This window comes from Pseudophryne corroboree, chromosome 2 (assembly GCF_028390025.1).
Source record: "Pseudophryne corroboree isolate aPseCor3 chromosome 2, aPseCor3.hap2, whole genome shotgun sequence".
NCBI lineage: Eukaryota > Metazoa > Chordata > Amphibia > Anura > Myobatrachidae > Pseudophryne > Pseudophryne corroboree.
Genome location: NC_086445.1, coordinates 911045261 through 911059548, shown reverse-complemented (window position 1 = coordinate 911059548; position 14288 = coordinate 911045261).

Sequence of the window (14288 nt, the reverse complement as noted above, 5' to 3'; positions counted from 1 at the left end):
TCCACCCATTGAAGAATCCTTGATACTTCCCTCATTGCCATGCGGCTTAGAGCGCCGCCTTGATGATTTATGTACTCTACCGTGGTGGCTTTGTCCGACTGTACCTGAACCGGTCTGTTCTGAATTAAATGCTGGGTCAGGTTCAGCTCGTTGAACACCACCCGCAGTTCCAGAATGTTTATCGGGAGGCAAGACTCCTCCTTGGTCCACCGACCCTGAAGGGAGTGTTGATCCAACACCACGCCCCAACCTCTCAGACTGGCATCCGTCATCAGAAGGAGCCAGTTGGAGATCCAGAAGGGACGACCCCCGCTCAAACGTCGGTCCTGCTGCCACCAGCTTAGTGACAGACGGACCTACGGAGACAAGGAGATCATGTGAGACCCGATCCGGTGAGGCAGTCCGTCCTATTTGGCCAGAATCAGTTTCTGCAGAGGGCGTGAATAGAATTGACCGTACTCCATCATGTCGAAAGCCGACACCATGAGACCTAGCACTTGCATCGCCAAATGTATTGACACTTGTGGACGAGACAGGTAGTATCGAATCTTGTGCTGAAGCTTCAGGGCCTTCTCCTGAGACAAGAACAACTGCTGGCTGTGGGTGCACCATGCTCTGCGCAGGGACCAGGGAAGATATCTTCCAGTTGATGAGCCACCCGTGGCGTAGAAGAACTTCTGGGGAATTTGCCAGGATCAACAAGTCGTCCAGATACGGTAGGATCCTTACCCCTTGACTCCGGTCAAACCAAAATGTTACGCCCAAAATTGATAATGGAGGTTGCCAACCGCAAACCTCAGGTACTGCTGATGCGACATTGCAATGGGAATATGCAGGTAAGCATCCTGTATGTCCACGGAGACCATATAATCCCCAGGATCCAAGGCCAGAAAAATAGAGCGAAGGGTTTCCATATGAAACTTGGAAACCCTGACAAATTTGTTCAAGGACTTGAGGTTGAGGTCGGGAGGACCCATTCGGTTTGGGGACTAGGAACAGCGGTGAATAGTATCCCTTGCCCCTATGAGCCAGAGGCACTTGTACTACCACTCCTGTGTCCAGGAGGGATTGTACCACTGACTGAAAGGTGATTGCCTTCACTGGGTCCGACAAAAGGTCTGATAGGCAAAACCGATGAGGGGGATGTTTCATGAAGTATACGGCGTAACCTCGAGTGACGACTTCCCGTACCCAGGCATCAGAAGTGGTCTTCAACCATTCCTGGGTAAACCCTAGAAGTCTGCCCCCCCACCCTGGGATCCCCCATGCGGCAGGCTTGTCAGTTTTGGTAGAAGGCTGACGGGCAGCCCAGGCCCGTTTGGGTTTGGGCATAGCAGGTTTGGAAGTGTGAATGTGTTTCGGGCACACCTGACCTTTTGCTTTTCCTGGAGGACGAAAGGAACGAGAGGAAGTACTCTTGGCCTTCGGCGCTGAAGGAGCAGCACTAGGCAGACATGCCGTTTTAGCAGAAGCTAAGTCAGCCACTATCTTGTTGAGGTCTTCTAAAAAAAGAATGTTTCCCTTAAAAGGGAGCACCTCCAGGGTTTTCTTGGAGTTCAGATCTACGGACCATGACCGCAACCAAAGAATCCGGCGAGCCAGGATAGATGTAGTAGAATCCTTGGCCGCCAGAATACCGGCCGCCTCCTTCACATAATGAGAAGCTGTGACAATATACGACAGGCATTGTCTAGCGTGATCAGAAGCATTGGAAGCCAACTCTTCCTCCAACTCCTGGGCCTACGCCTCAATGGCCTCTGCAGCCCAAGTCGCTGCAATAGTGGGTCTATGCGCAGCACCAGTGAGGGTGTAAATTGCCTTTAAACAACCCTCCACATGCTTATCCGTTGGTTCCTTCAGGGATGTGACAGTAGTCACAGGCAGAGCTGAGGATACTACCAACTACACCACCTGCGAATCCACTGGCGGGGGAGTCTCCCAGTTTTTACTTAGCTCCGAAGCAAGAGGATAGCGAGCCAGCATCTTCTTGTGAGGTGTGAATTTCTTACCTGGAGTTTCCAAGAATTCCTGACGTATGTCCACTAAGTGGTCAGAGTGAGGTAAAACTTGTTTAACCACTTTCTTATGTTTGAACCTGTCCGGTTTCTTAGGAACGGCATCAGGCTCTGCGTCATCAGTGATCTGAAGAATCATCCTGATCGCCTCCAACAAGTCAGGAACATCTACCTGTGAACCAGCCTCCCAATCAGAACTATCAGGATCAGAATCTGAGGGGTCAGTATAGACACCATCCTCATCAGATGAAGTGTCTGGGACAGTGGTAGACTGTGAGGAAGTAATGGCACATTTCATTTAGATGACCCCTTGGTCTTAGGCGGGCGAGAGTCAGATTTCTTTTTAGTCAGCGACTGGTTTAGTTGCTGTAACTGATTGGAGATTTGATCTGCCCAGGGCGGATTAACTGTACGGACCATAATCTGTTGTACTGGCACAGGAGGTCCCATAGGGGGGCGTACATTTTGTTACAAGCGTAGTTAGTAATGAGGAAAATGTAGCCCAAGGTGGGTCATTTTGAACCCCCTTTGCCACTATTCCACTGCGGGGTAGGGAACCCCTAGAACCTGAAATCTCTGCTGCCAAGTTTTCCTCAAACTTGCCTGCAGCGTCACCTCCACACACTGTGGGATCAGCTCCACCTCTGTTGCCCCCTGTAGCCGACATATCTGAAAGCGCAATCTCCGGCAACACAGTACAATATCAGCAGCAATATACCTGACAAGCACCCCCTGTGTAGCTTATATACTCCGCAACAGGGAATTCGAGAGGTATATGGTGACCAAAAATCACAAAGAAAAATACACAATGAGTATATCTTGTGAGACGCCTATATCAGATAATAAACCTGACGCACTGAGCCCCCTCAGGTCAAAGAAAATAGGGATAGCAATCTGAGTGAGACACACGAAATGGAGGTCACACAGCAGCTACATGCACACACATATGGTCACAATGTACAATGCAGAAATTATAGCATGCAATAAAACTGCACTGGACTAGCAATACAAAGTAATACTCAGAATAGCTATATAATTAGTAGATATATCAATGCATATATCAATGCACAGTAAAGACTGGATGTATATCACAGGGTACTTGTACTATATAACCCTGACCAAATGCACTGTTTCTTAACTAACACTGTCAACAGACATGTAGAATACTTAAGTGTCTTGTAAAATGCACAGCGCTGACGTGCAGGCGGCTTTACAAAGGAGGATTTGCCCAAATAGTCCCAGGAACAGTGCTGCTCTGTGTAATGGCGCCCAAACACTGACTGGGAGTGAAGGGGAGAGATATATGCAGCTCCAGGGCGGGAACATTACTGTAAATGGTGCACTGGGGCTGAGGGAGGGGCTACAGGTCCAAGCCTTATCCCCCTGCTGGACCTCACCACTGGTACTATAGGCTGTAATAAAAACGTTTTTTTATGAAGAAAAACCGACCTGTGCCCTTGCCCTGGTGGTTTAGTGGAGTCCCTGCCCGACCACAGTGTCCACGCCAGCGCACGCGGCCCGCCTCCCACCGGCCGCGTCGTACTGCGATTTCAGCGGGACCCTCCTAGGGGACCCACTTACCACCACCCTGACCACGTGATCCAGGAAAACTTCGGCGAGTGTGTGACTAACTTGGAGCGAACCGGAGCCACCGCTGTAAGTATCCGGCAACAAGGGCGCGGGAGTATACAGCGCCGCTGAGGGAGGTGATGGAGCTGCAGCAGGAGATGTCAGACTGACATCTATCACTGCTGCAGCCCTAAAAGTCTTCTGTCTTCGCTTAGAAAAGCTCTTCTCAGGGCTGCTGTAGCAGCCCACCTGTTGTATGCCTGCTTACTGCATGGCAACAACTACAAAACTGAGCTCCTGTGCACGGAGGCAGAGTTATAGAGGAGGCGGCGCTATGCATCTTGGGAACAGTCAAAGCTTTGAGCCTGTTGGTGCCTCGGAACAAGATCCTACTCTGCACCCCGATGTTATTCCCTGTGGAGCAGTGTACTCCGCAAAAGAAACACTGATGTTAATTGTGTACAAACAGTCCAAAGGTTGCTGAAACACTTCTGTTGTAATTTCCTTTGTCTCACAGAGCCAGAGATCCGCTGTGGAAATAAATCATTTAGGAAATGTAGAAATTACCAGTATTAGCTTTATCATGCCTCGATTTACCCCAGCCCCCACCATATCCTAACCATCATTAAACGTAAAGACTCAGGGGTCTATTTATTAAGCCTTGGACGGAGATAAAGGACCAGCCAATCAGCTCACAACTGCCATGTCATAGGCTGGGTTTGAAAAATGACAGTTAGAAGGTGATTGGCTGGTACTTTATCTCCGGCCACTTTATCTCCATCTGAGGCTTAGTAAATAGACTCCTAAACCTCCTGTACCAAGGAGCTAACATGCATAATGAAATACAGGGGTTGCCGTGTACACTGCACCCATTCACTTACTGTATGCTGAAGACTGCCCATTCAAATGACAATTTAATGATAGGTTCTAATCTCATTGTTAAGATCATTTGACAACAGTGACGTAAAGGGGGTTATTCAGATGTGAGCGCTATCAGAAGAGTAGCACTTTGCAACAAACATCATCAGTTTTTCTGAACACCCTACAGAGAAAGCAGTTACAGTTGTTGATGTAAGCATATCAGATTCTGCTATGATGTGCGCCGCCAATTATCACAGAGAATTGAATACAAGTTTATATTAGGCCTCTTTTCAATTTGTGATATGTGCAGCAGAAAACAGCATGTGGGTGATTCTCCAGAAAGTCAACATAAAGTCCTGTGCATCACACGCTTTTAATTTGGTTTTCCTTTTAAAGTGGCCTGTTAGGAATTTGTTGTTATATCTACCTCCCAACTTTGTCCGCCTGTGAAGAGGAACACACGCGCGACAAAGCCGTGCTCCTGAAAAGGGGGCATGGCCTATGAAAGGGGGCGTGGCTTCGCGGGAGGGCCCATTATCATGAGCCATGCCCCTGGTTTCGTCACTGAGGGGGCATGCCCAGCGCTCTGTGAGCTGCTGGCATGCCCTCTCTCCATCTGTCTGCACTGAATAAACACTGTGCGCATGCGCACAGCGTCTATTTACCGCTGCTCTGCTAAGCAGAGCAGCGAGTGCAGGAGCCTCCCAACTGCATCACACCACCACGGAACACTGCGGCCCGCGAGTGGGACAGCGGTATAGTCCCCAAAAAACGGGACTGTCCCGTGAAAATTGGGACAGTTGGGAGGTATGGTTATATGAAAACGTATTTGCTTGGCAGAGCTGTAAAGCCGAGACACCCCGGCCAGCCGCCCAGGAAGAACCCACCGACCTAGTAGAGTGGGCCTGTACAGATTTTGGACATGGAAAACATGCCGTGGAATAAGCATGCTGGATAGTAAGTCTGATCTAGCGTGCAATAGACTGCTTTGAAGCAGGACACCCAATCTTTTTGGGATCATAAAGAACAAACAGTGACTCCGTCTTTCTGTGATGAGCTGTTCTTTTCACATACACCTTCAAAGCCCTCACAACATCCAAAGGCTTGAAGTAGCAGAGCTGTTGGTGACAACCGGGACCACAATAGGTTGGTTGATATGAAACGCAGACACCACCGTAGGAAGATATTGCTGACGAGTTCTGAGTTCAGCTATGTCCTTGTGGAAAATTAAATAGGGACTCTTGTGAGATAAAGCCCCCAGCTCCGACACACATCTTGCTGAAGCCAAGGCCAACAGTGTGATGGTCTTCCACGTAAGAAATTTTACATCCACCTCCTGCAACGGCTCAAACCAGTCCGATTGGAGGAACTGCAGCACCACATCGAGATCCCAAGGTGCCGTGGGAGGGAGGTTGGATGTGCAGAACGCCTTTCAAGAACTTCTGAACCTCAGCAAGAGAAGCCAATTGTTTCTGAAAGGAAATGGACAAGGCCAAAATCTGGACTTTTATGGAGCCCAGACGTAGGCCCACATCCACTCCTGCTTGCAGGAACAGAAGGAAACATCCTAGATGGAATTCCACCACAGAATATTTTCTACTCTCACACCAAGAGACGTATTTCTTCCAAATACGATGGTAATGCTTAGACATTACCCCCTTCCTGGCTTAGATCATAGTTGGGATAACCTTGTTAGGGATCCCTCTCCTGGCTAGAATCAGCCATTCAACTTCCATGCCGTCAAAAGTTGCCGCGGTAAGTCCTGATAGACGAAAGGGCCCTGTTGCAGAAGATCCTCGCGAAGAGGTAGAGGCCACGGATCTTCGAGGAGCATCTCCAGAAGGTCCGCATACCAGGCCCTTTGCGGCCAGTCCGGAGCAATGAGGATTGCTTGAACCTTTTCCCTTTTTATTCTTTTCAGAATTCTTGGGATTAGAGGAATGGGAGGAAACAAGTACACCAGCTTGTAGACCCTCAAAGATGTCAGGGCGCCTACCGCCACTGCCTGAGGGTCTCTCGACCTGGAACAATACCGCTTGAGCTTCTTGTTGAGATGAGAGGCTATCATGTTGATCTGTGGATATCCCCATTGACTTGTCAAGCACCTGAACACTTCCAGGTGAAGTCCCCACTCCCCCAGGTGCAGGTCGTGTCTGCTGAGGAAGTCTGCTTCCCAGTTATCTACTCCTGGAATGAAGACAGCTGACAATGCCACAGCATTTCTCTCTGCCCAGAGGAGAATTCTTGACACCTCTGACATTGCTGCTCTACTTTTCGTTCCACCCTGTCGGTTTATGTACGTCACTGCCATCACATTGTCCGACTGGACCTGAATGGCCCTCCAGAAGGGCATTGTATATGGCCCTGAGTACCAGAATGTTAATTGGAAGGACGACTTCCTGACTTGACCATCTTCCTTGAAACTGCACCCCCTGAGTGACTGCTCTCCAACCTGAGGCTTGCGTCTGTGGTTAGCAGAATCCAGTTATGAATTCCGAACCTCCGACCCTCTACGAGGTGAGAAGCCTATAGCCACCACAGAAGGGAGATCCTGGCTTTTGGCGACAGACGGATCCTCTGGTGCATGTGAAGATGCGATCCGGACCATTTGTCCAACAGATCGAGCTGGAAGGGCCTCGTAAGAGGCCACCATTTTCCCCAGAAGATGAATGCATAGATGCACGATATTCGGGTTGGCTTCAGGACATCCCGAACCATCGACTAGATAACTAATGCCTTTTCCAATGGAAGGAACACCTTCTGCGACTCCGTATCCAGTATCATTCCCAGGAATGGGAACCTCCGTGTTGACTCTAGGTGAGATTTAGGAAGATTCAGAATCCACCCGTGATCCTGGAGAAGTTTGGTTGAGAGAGCAGTGCTGTCCAGCAACCTTTCCCTGGATGGTGCTTTTATCAGGAGATCGTCCAGGTACGGAATTATGTTCACTCCCTGTTTGCTGAGTAGAAACATCATCTCTGCCATCACCTTGGTGAACACCCTCGGTGCCGTGGAGAGGACAAATGGCAGGGTCTGGAACTGGTAGTGACAGTCCTGCAGTGCAAACCGTAGATAAGCCTGATGAGGCGGCCAGATTGGAATGTGAAGGTACGCATCCTTGATATCCAGAGACACTAGGAATTCCCCCTCCTCTAGACCTGAGATGACCACTCTCAGAGACTCCATCTTGAATTTGAACACTCGCAAGTACGGGTTCAATGACTAGAGGTTCAAAATTGGTCTTACCGAACAGTCTGTTTTCGGTACTACAAACAAATTGGAATAGTACCCCTTGTTTAGCTGATGAGCTGGAACTGGAACAATGAAATGAGTCTGTACCAGTTTTTGGATGGCATGCTGTATAGTTATACTTGCCTCTTGTGAAACTGGCAAGCCTGATTTGAAGAATCTGTGAGGTGGGAGTTCTTGGAACTCCAGTCTATAGCCCTGGGAAACAAGATTTATTACCCATGGATCCTGGCACGAATTTGACCAGATTTTTTGAAGAATAGTAGGCAAGCTCCCACCTGACAGCCTTCCAGGCATTGCGGTCCACCGTCATGCTGAAGTCTTTGAGGAAGCAGAGCCTGAGCTCTGTTCCTGAGCACCAGCTGTTTTGCGTGGTTTACCTCTTGCGCCACTGGAGGATGTAGAAGCACCACTGGATTTGCCCTTGAACTTGGCCGTCCGAAAGAACTGTAACTTAGAAGCTGAATAAGTCTTCTTAGTTGGGGGGGCTATGGAAGGAAGATACGTAGACTTACCCGCAGTAGCTGTGGAGATCCATTTGTCTAATTCATGGTAGGCCTTCCATCTCTTTCCTGGAATCCGCGTCAGCAGTCCACTGGCGTAGCCACAAGCCTCTGCATGCAGACACTGCCATAGTGGTGGTGCGGTGATGCGTGCGTCAAGCACGCCTATTTCCTTTATGGCTTCCACCATAAAGTTCACAGAGCCCTGTATATGCTGCAGGAGTAAGACAACTTCCCCCCTAGATAAGGAATCTAACCCCTCAATTAGGTTACCTGACCATTTTGCAATGGCTTTAGTGATCCATGCACATGCAATAGTGGGATTTTGGGCCAGGGACGTGCAGTCAGGGGCGGCAGGGGAGGCAGTGCCTCCCCTGCCATTAATGATTCAAATAATATAAAGCAGATACATATGACACATATTCTGTGTCATATGTATCCACTTTATATTATTATAATCATTGTAGGCCATGTAATTAGTTTGGGAGGCACTAATAGCTAGTGCCTCCTGCAGCCAGTGGAAACGGGGACAAAGCGGGGGGCGGGGCCATGCGCTGGGCTGTAAAAGCCCATTACAAAAGAAGGGGTATGCGGCACATATACAAGTGCCTCGCTGGCAGGGAAAGCACGCCCCTGCTAGCGAGGCACCAGTGATTGGACAGCGGATCCAGTGCTGGATCCGCTGGTCCAATCACATAGACGCGGCCAGGAGAAGCGACGGGACCCGACAGGTACTACTGCGGCGGCGCCCGGACACCGGGATGCGGCGCTGACTTAAGAGCGGCTCCCCCATCCCTGCCTCCTTACTCACGGCACAGCACTGTCCTTGCTGCCGCTGCCGGACTGGCGCCTGTCACACACAGGCAGAGCGGAAGACACAGAGCAGCAGCAGCAGTACATGGAGGAGGGGGGAGAGCGGAAGACATGGGGCGCACCAGCAGCGGTATAGGGTGAGAGCGGAACGGCAGATCTGTCTACTGTGTCCCCCCCTCCCCCTACTAACTAAAGTGTGTTCCATGTCCCTCCCTCCTCCTAACTAAAGTGTGTTCCATGTCCCCCCCTCCTCCTAACTAAAGTGTGTTCCATGTCCCCCCCTCCTCCTAACTAGTGTGTGCCACGTCCCCCCCTCCTAACTAAAGTGTGTCCCATGTCCCCCCCTCCTAACTAAAGTGTGTGCCATGTCCCCCCCTCCTAACTAAAGTGTGTGCCATGTCCCCCCTCCCCCTCCTATAGTGTGTGCCATGTCCCCCCTCCTAACTAAAGTGTGTGCCATGTCCCCCCCTCCTAACTAAAGTGTGTGCCGTGTCCCCCCTCTAACTAAAGTGTGTGCCGCGTCCCCCCTCCCCCTCCTAACTAAAGTGTGTGTCGTGTTCCCCCCTCTAACTAAAGTGTGTGCCGTGTCCCCCCTCCCCCTACTAACTAAAGTGTGTGTCATGTCCCCCCCTCCTAACTAAAGTGTGTGCCATGTCCCCCCTCTCCCTCCTAACTAAAGTGTGTGCCGTGTCCCCCCTCTAACTAAAGTGTGTGCCATGTCCCCCCATCCCCCTCCTAACTAAAGTGTGTGCCGTGTCCCCCCCTCTAACTAAAGTGTGTGCCGTGTACCCCCCCTCTAACTAAAGTGTGTGCCATGTCCCCCCTCCTCCTCCTAACTAAAGTGTGTGCCGTGTCCCCCCCTCTAACTAAAATGTGTGCAGTGTCCCCCCCTCTAACTAAAGTGTGTGCAGTGTCCCCCCCTCTAACTAAAGTGTGTGCAGTGTCCCCCCCTCTAACTAAAGTGTGTGCCATGTCCCCCCCCAGGCACATAAAGATGGGATCCAGACCCAGCCCACAGTCAAGAGCTTTGCCGGTGGTGAGCGAAAACCACACTATCAGCTCCGAGTCCTGTCCTGCACAATTACTGATAGAGACCCACGTGTGACAGACTACTGCCTCTTCCGGAAGAAGTGAGGAGGCGCTGCACATATCTGGTAAGTGACGGTTGGGGGGATTTAGAGCATTTGTTTATTCTAATCTATTTTTTAGGCCCCTGTCCTCACCCTCCCTGTAACTCCCTCTTCAGTTCTACTGCCCTTACCCTCCCTGTAACTCGCCCCTCATGATCCCTCTAACTCCCTGTCAGCGTCCCTACCCTCACCCTTCCTCTAACTCCCTGTCAGCGTCCATGCACTCACTCTCCCTATAATACCCCATGAGCGTCCCTGCCCTCACCCTCCCCGTCAGCATTCCTGCCCTCACCCTCCCTGTAACTCGCCCCTCAGCGTCCCTGCCCTCACCCTCCCCGTCAGCATTCCTGCCCTCACCCTCCCTGTAACTCGCCCCTCAGCGTCCCTGCCCTCACCCTCCCTGTATCTCCCCCTCAGCGTCCCTGCCCTCACCCTCCCTGTATCTCCCCCTCAGCATCACTGCCCTCACCCTCCCCGTCAGCTTTCCTGCCCTCACCCTCCCTGTATCTCCCCCTCAGCGTCCCTGCCCTCACCCTCCCTGTATCTCCCCCTCAGCGTCCCTGCCCTCACCCTCCCTGTATCTCCCCCTCAGCGTCCCTGCCCTCACCCTCCCTGTATCTCCCCCTCAGCGTCCCTGCCCTCACCCTCCCCGTCAGCTTTCCTGCCCTCGCCCTCCCTGTATCTCCCCCTCGGCGTCCCTGCCCTCACCCTCCCTGTATCTCCCCCTCAGCGTCCCTGCCCTCACCCTCCCTGTATCTCCCCCTCAGCGTCCCTGCCCTCACCCTCCCCGTCAGCTTTCCTGCCCTCACCCTCCCTGTATCTCCCCCTCAGCGTCCCTGCCCTCACCCTCCCTGTATCTCCCCCTCAGCGTCCCTGCCCTCACCCTCCCTGTATCTCCCCCTCAGCGTCCCTGCCCTCACCCTCCCCGTCAGCTTTCCTGCCCTCACCCTCCCTGTATCTCCCCCTCAGCGTCCCTGCCCTCACCCTCCCTGTATCTCCCCCTCAGCGTCCCTGCCCTCACCCTCCCCATCAGCTTTCCTGCCCTCACCCTCCCTGTATCTCCCCCTCAGCGTCCCTGCCCTCACCCTCCCCGTCAGCTTTCCTGCCCTCACCCTCCCTGTATCTCCCCCTCAGCGTCCCTGCCCTCACCTTCCCCGTCAGCTTTACTGTCCTCACCCTCCCTGTATCTCCCCCTCAGCGTCCCTGCCTGCATACAGTGTAATGTGAATAAGATTGCGCTACAGTGTGGCGTAATTTGAATTGGAGGTACTGTTCTCAGGTGCTATTGTCTCCACGCCCCTTCCTTGGGAGACCACACCCCTCTTTTGTGATGCATGCTGTCCCTTTATGAGTTAAGTTAGGGAGGGCGCCGAACACCCTTGCACCAGCCCTGAGCGGCGCCTACACTCTGGCCTGCACACACATCTCAAGTGAGAGAGGGGGCAGATGGAGATATATATGTGCCTCCCCAGCCAAAGACCTCACCGCACGTCACTGCTTTGGGCCACCCCAGCATCTGTGTACAATGATTTGAGTATAGTCTCAATTTTACGATCAGCCATGTCTTTCAGGGAGGCTGCACGAGGAACAGGCAATACAATTTTATGTGACAGCCTAGAGACTGATGCGTCCACTATTGGTGGATTTTTCCATTTTTCCTATCCTCCAGAGGAAAAGAAAAAGATGAGAGCAACCTTTTAGGGATCTGAAACTTCTTATCAGGATTAACCTATGGTTCTTCAAACAGGGTATTCAATTCCTTTGATGCAGGAAAAGTGGTCCGAGGACTTCTTTTTTACATTAAAATAAGATTCCTCACACTCCTCTGACACCTTATCAGGAATGTGCAGAACATCTCCGATAGCCTCTATAAGAGCTTTTATTCCCTGTGACAGAGCTGCATCCCCCCCCCCCCCTCTGAGTCCACCTCCCCCTCCACCATGTCTAACCTGTCAGCATCAGAGTCAGACTGCAGTATATGGGCCAGAGATTGCTTTTGCGGACAAATGGGAGGGGATTAAGTCGCTGTGTTGGGGACTGAGTCTCTGTTCATAAACTCATCCACAGTCTGTTTTAAGTCTTGCGTCTCTTTCTCATTGCGGGACCCTTAAAAGAATGAACCCATTCCAGTTCAGCCCTGCTAGTCTGTGAACCCTGAGTACCCAATAGTGAGCCCCCTGGTGAACAGGAACACCCTGCGGTACAAGACACACACTTTTTGCCTGACATAATGTAATGTAACAGCACACACATAGAGGAAAGGTTAAGCACAATTAACTCACAAAGAGCCCTTCAGGGAGACAAAGATGTTTAGAGCCATTCCCCACCGTGCCCTTATCGCTAATGCCAAGCTTAGCCAGGTCGCAGACTAAGTACCCCGATAGGGGACTTAGTACACTAGTAATCGCTCCCCCCCTTCTATGACCCCCTGGTACCACTGAGGTAATTTGGAGTCACACTGGAGGAGCTGCGCGTCCTTGTCAGTCAGCGTCTGTGTCCACTGCAGAGAGAAAATGGCGCTGGTGATCTGCTGGATCCTCTCATAGTGAAGCTCCGCCCCTTCAATGGTGCGCGGTTTTCCCGCTTTTATATATGGCTGAGGAATCTGGTGCTTAAAATGGAGAAAAACGTTTTAACGCTGTTGTGCCAGCATGGGTACTGTGTACAGAGTACGGGGACGCAGTTGTGTACTGTGTCCAGAGACGAATTCCGCCCATTTAGATGCCATGTGTCTCCGTACCCTCATATCGCCATAATGACCGGCGCCCCGTTAGCCGGGACGCCGGCTCAGTACTCACCACTCTTCAGTCTTCTGGCTCTGTTAGGTGTGGCGGCATGCTGCGGGACTGTACGCTCACCGTGATGGGCTTGCGAATAGGTCCCTCAGGAGCTCAGTGTCTTGTCAGCGGGGAACGGGACCATTAACCCTTTAAGAGCTTGGGCCATTACCCCCCTAAGTCCCACGAAGCAGGCAGGCTGGTGCCATCCAGCCCTGCCTGAAAATAACAAACATAAAATAAATGCAGAAATCTCTTCAGGAGCTTCCTTCAGCGTGACCGGCTCCTCCGGGCACATTTTCTAAACTGAGTCTGGTAGGAGGGGCATAGAGGGAGGAGCCAGCCCACACTATCAAATTCTTAAAGTGCCCATGGCTCCTAGTGGACCCGTCTATACCCCATTGTACTAAATGGACCCCAGTATCCTCTAGGACGTAAGCGAAATAAAAGTTATATTTTATACACATATATATACTACAATAATAAAGCACGTCCCAAAAAGGAGTTCCTCTTTCTCTTCCTGACTCAAACACACTACTATTTTTCTGGAAAAATATGTTCTCGAACTATGGGTCTGGCAGTGGAGCTATTAAAAAAGATATAGATAGATAGATAGATAGATAGATAGATAGATAGATAGATAGATAGATAGATAGATAGATAGATAGATAGAAAGAAAAGAAGGCACTCAAAATAGACTTTAATATACAACTTATCTTATGGAAAATACATTTTGGCCCAGTAGAGGTTCAGGAACCCAGTTCTTGATCATGTCATATTTAATGAGAGGTTCAGGAACTGAGTTCCTGATGAAAAATAGCACTGTTCGCACACATACAGGTTCCTGACTCCTTGGAGCACCACCAACCCTAAATAGATTGTATACCCCTGCTGAGACAGTATCATCTATATATTGTTGGTTCATCATATAAATAAATATACCTCCTAAAATTACCTAAAGATTGTAGTGCTAAATCCTTTTTGTCGCTGTTTATATGATTAAACACTTCCTGGATATGAAATCTTGCAATTCATATTTTAGGGTTCCAAAAAAAAGATCTACACTGCTGCCTGTTTCTCCATTATGGGCTCACTGCTAGTAGCTTCACAGGGATGTCCAGAATAGTGATTATATAAGTAGAATTGCAATGAGTGATGTTGTCGCTATAGCGTAGACGTATCAAAAATGGAGAAGTTGCCCATACAAGGGTGTAAGATCATCCCAGTCGCACGGAGGCAATTTGGAGTTTGGTGCCCCCCTCTTATAAAAAGGGAAAACAGTCAAAGTATGCTCCTACAAAAGCCTTGATGGATCTGGACCAAACTTGGTACACATACCTTTCATTACCCAACTCAAAATACTGGCTGGGT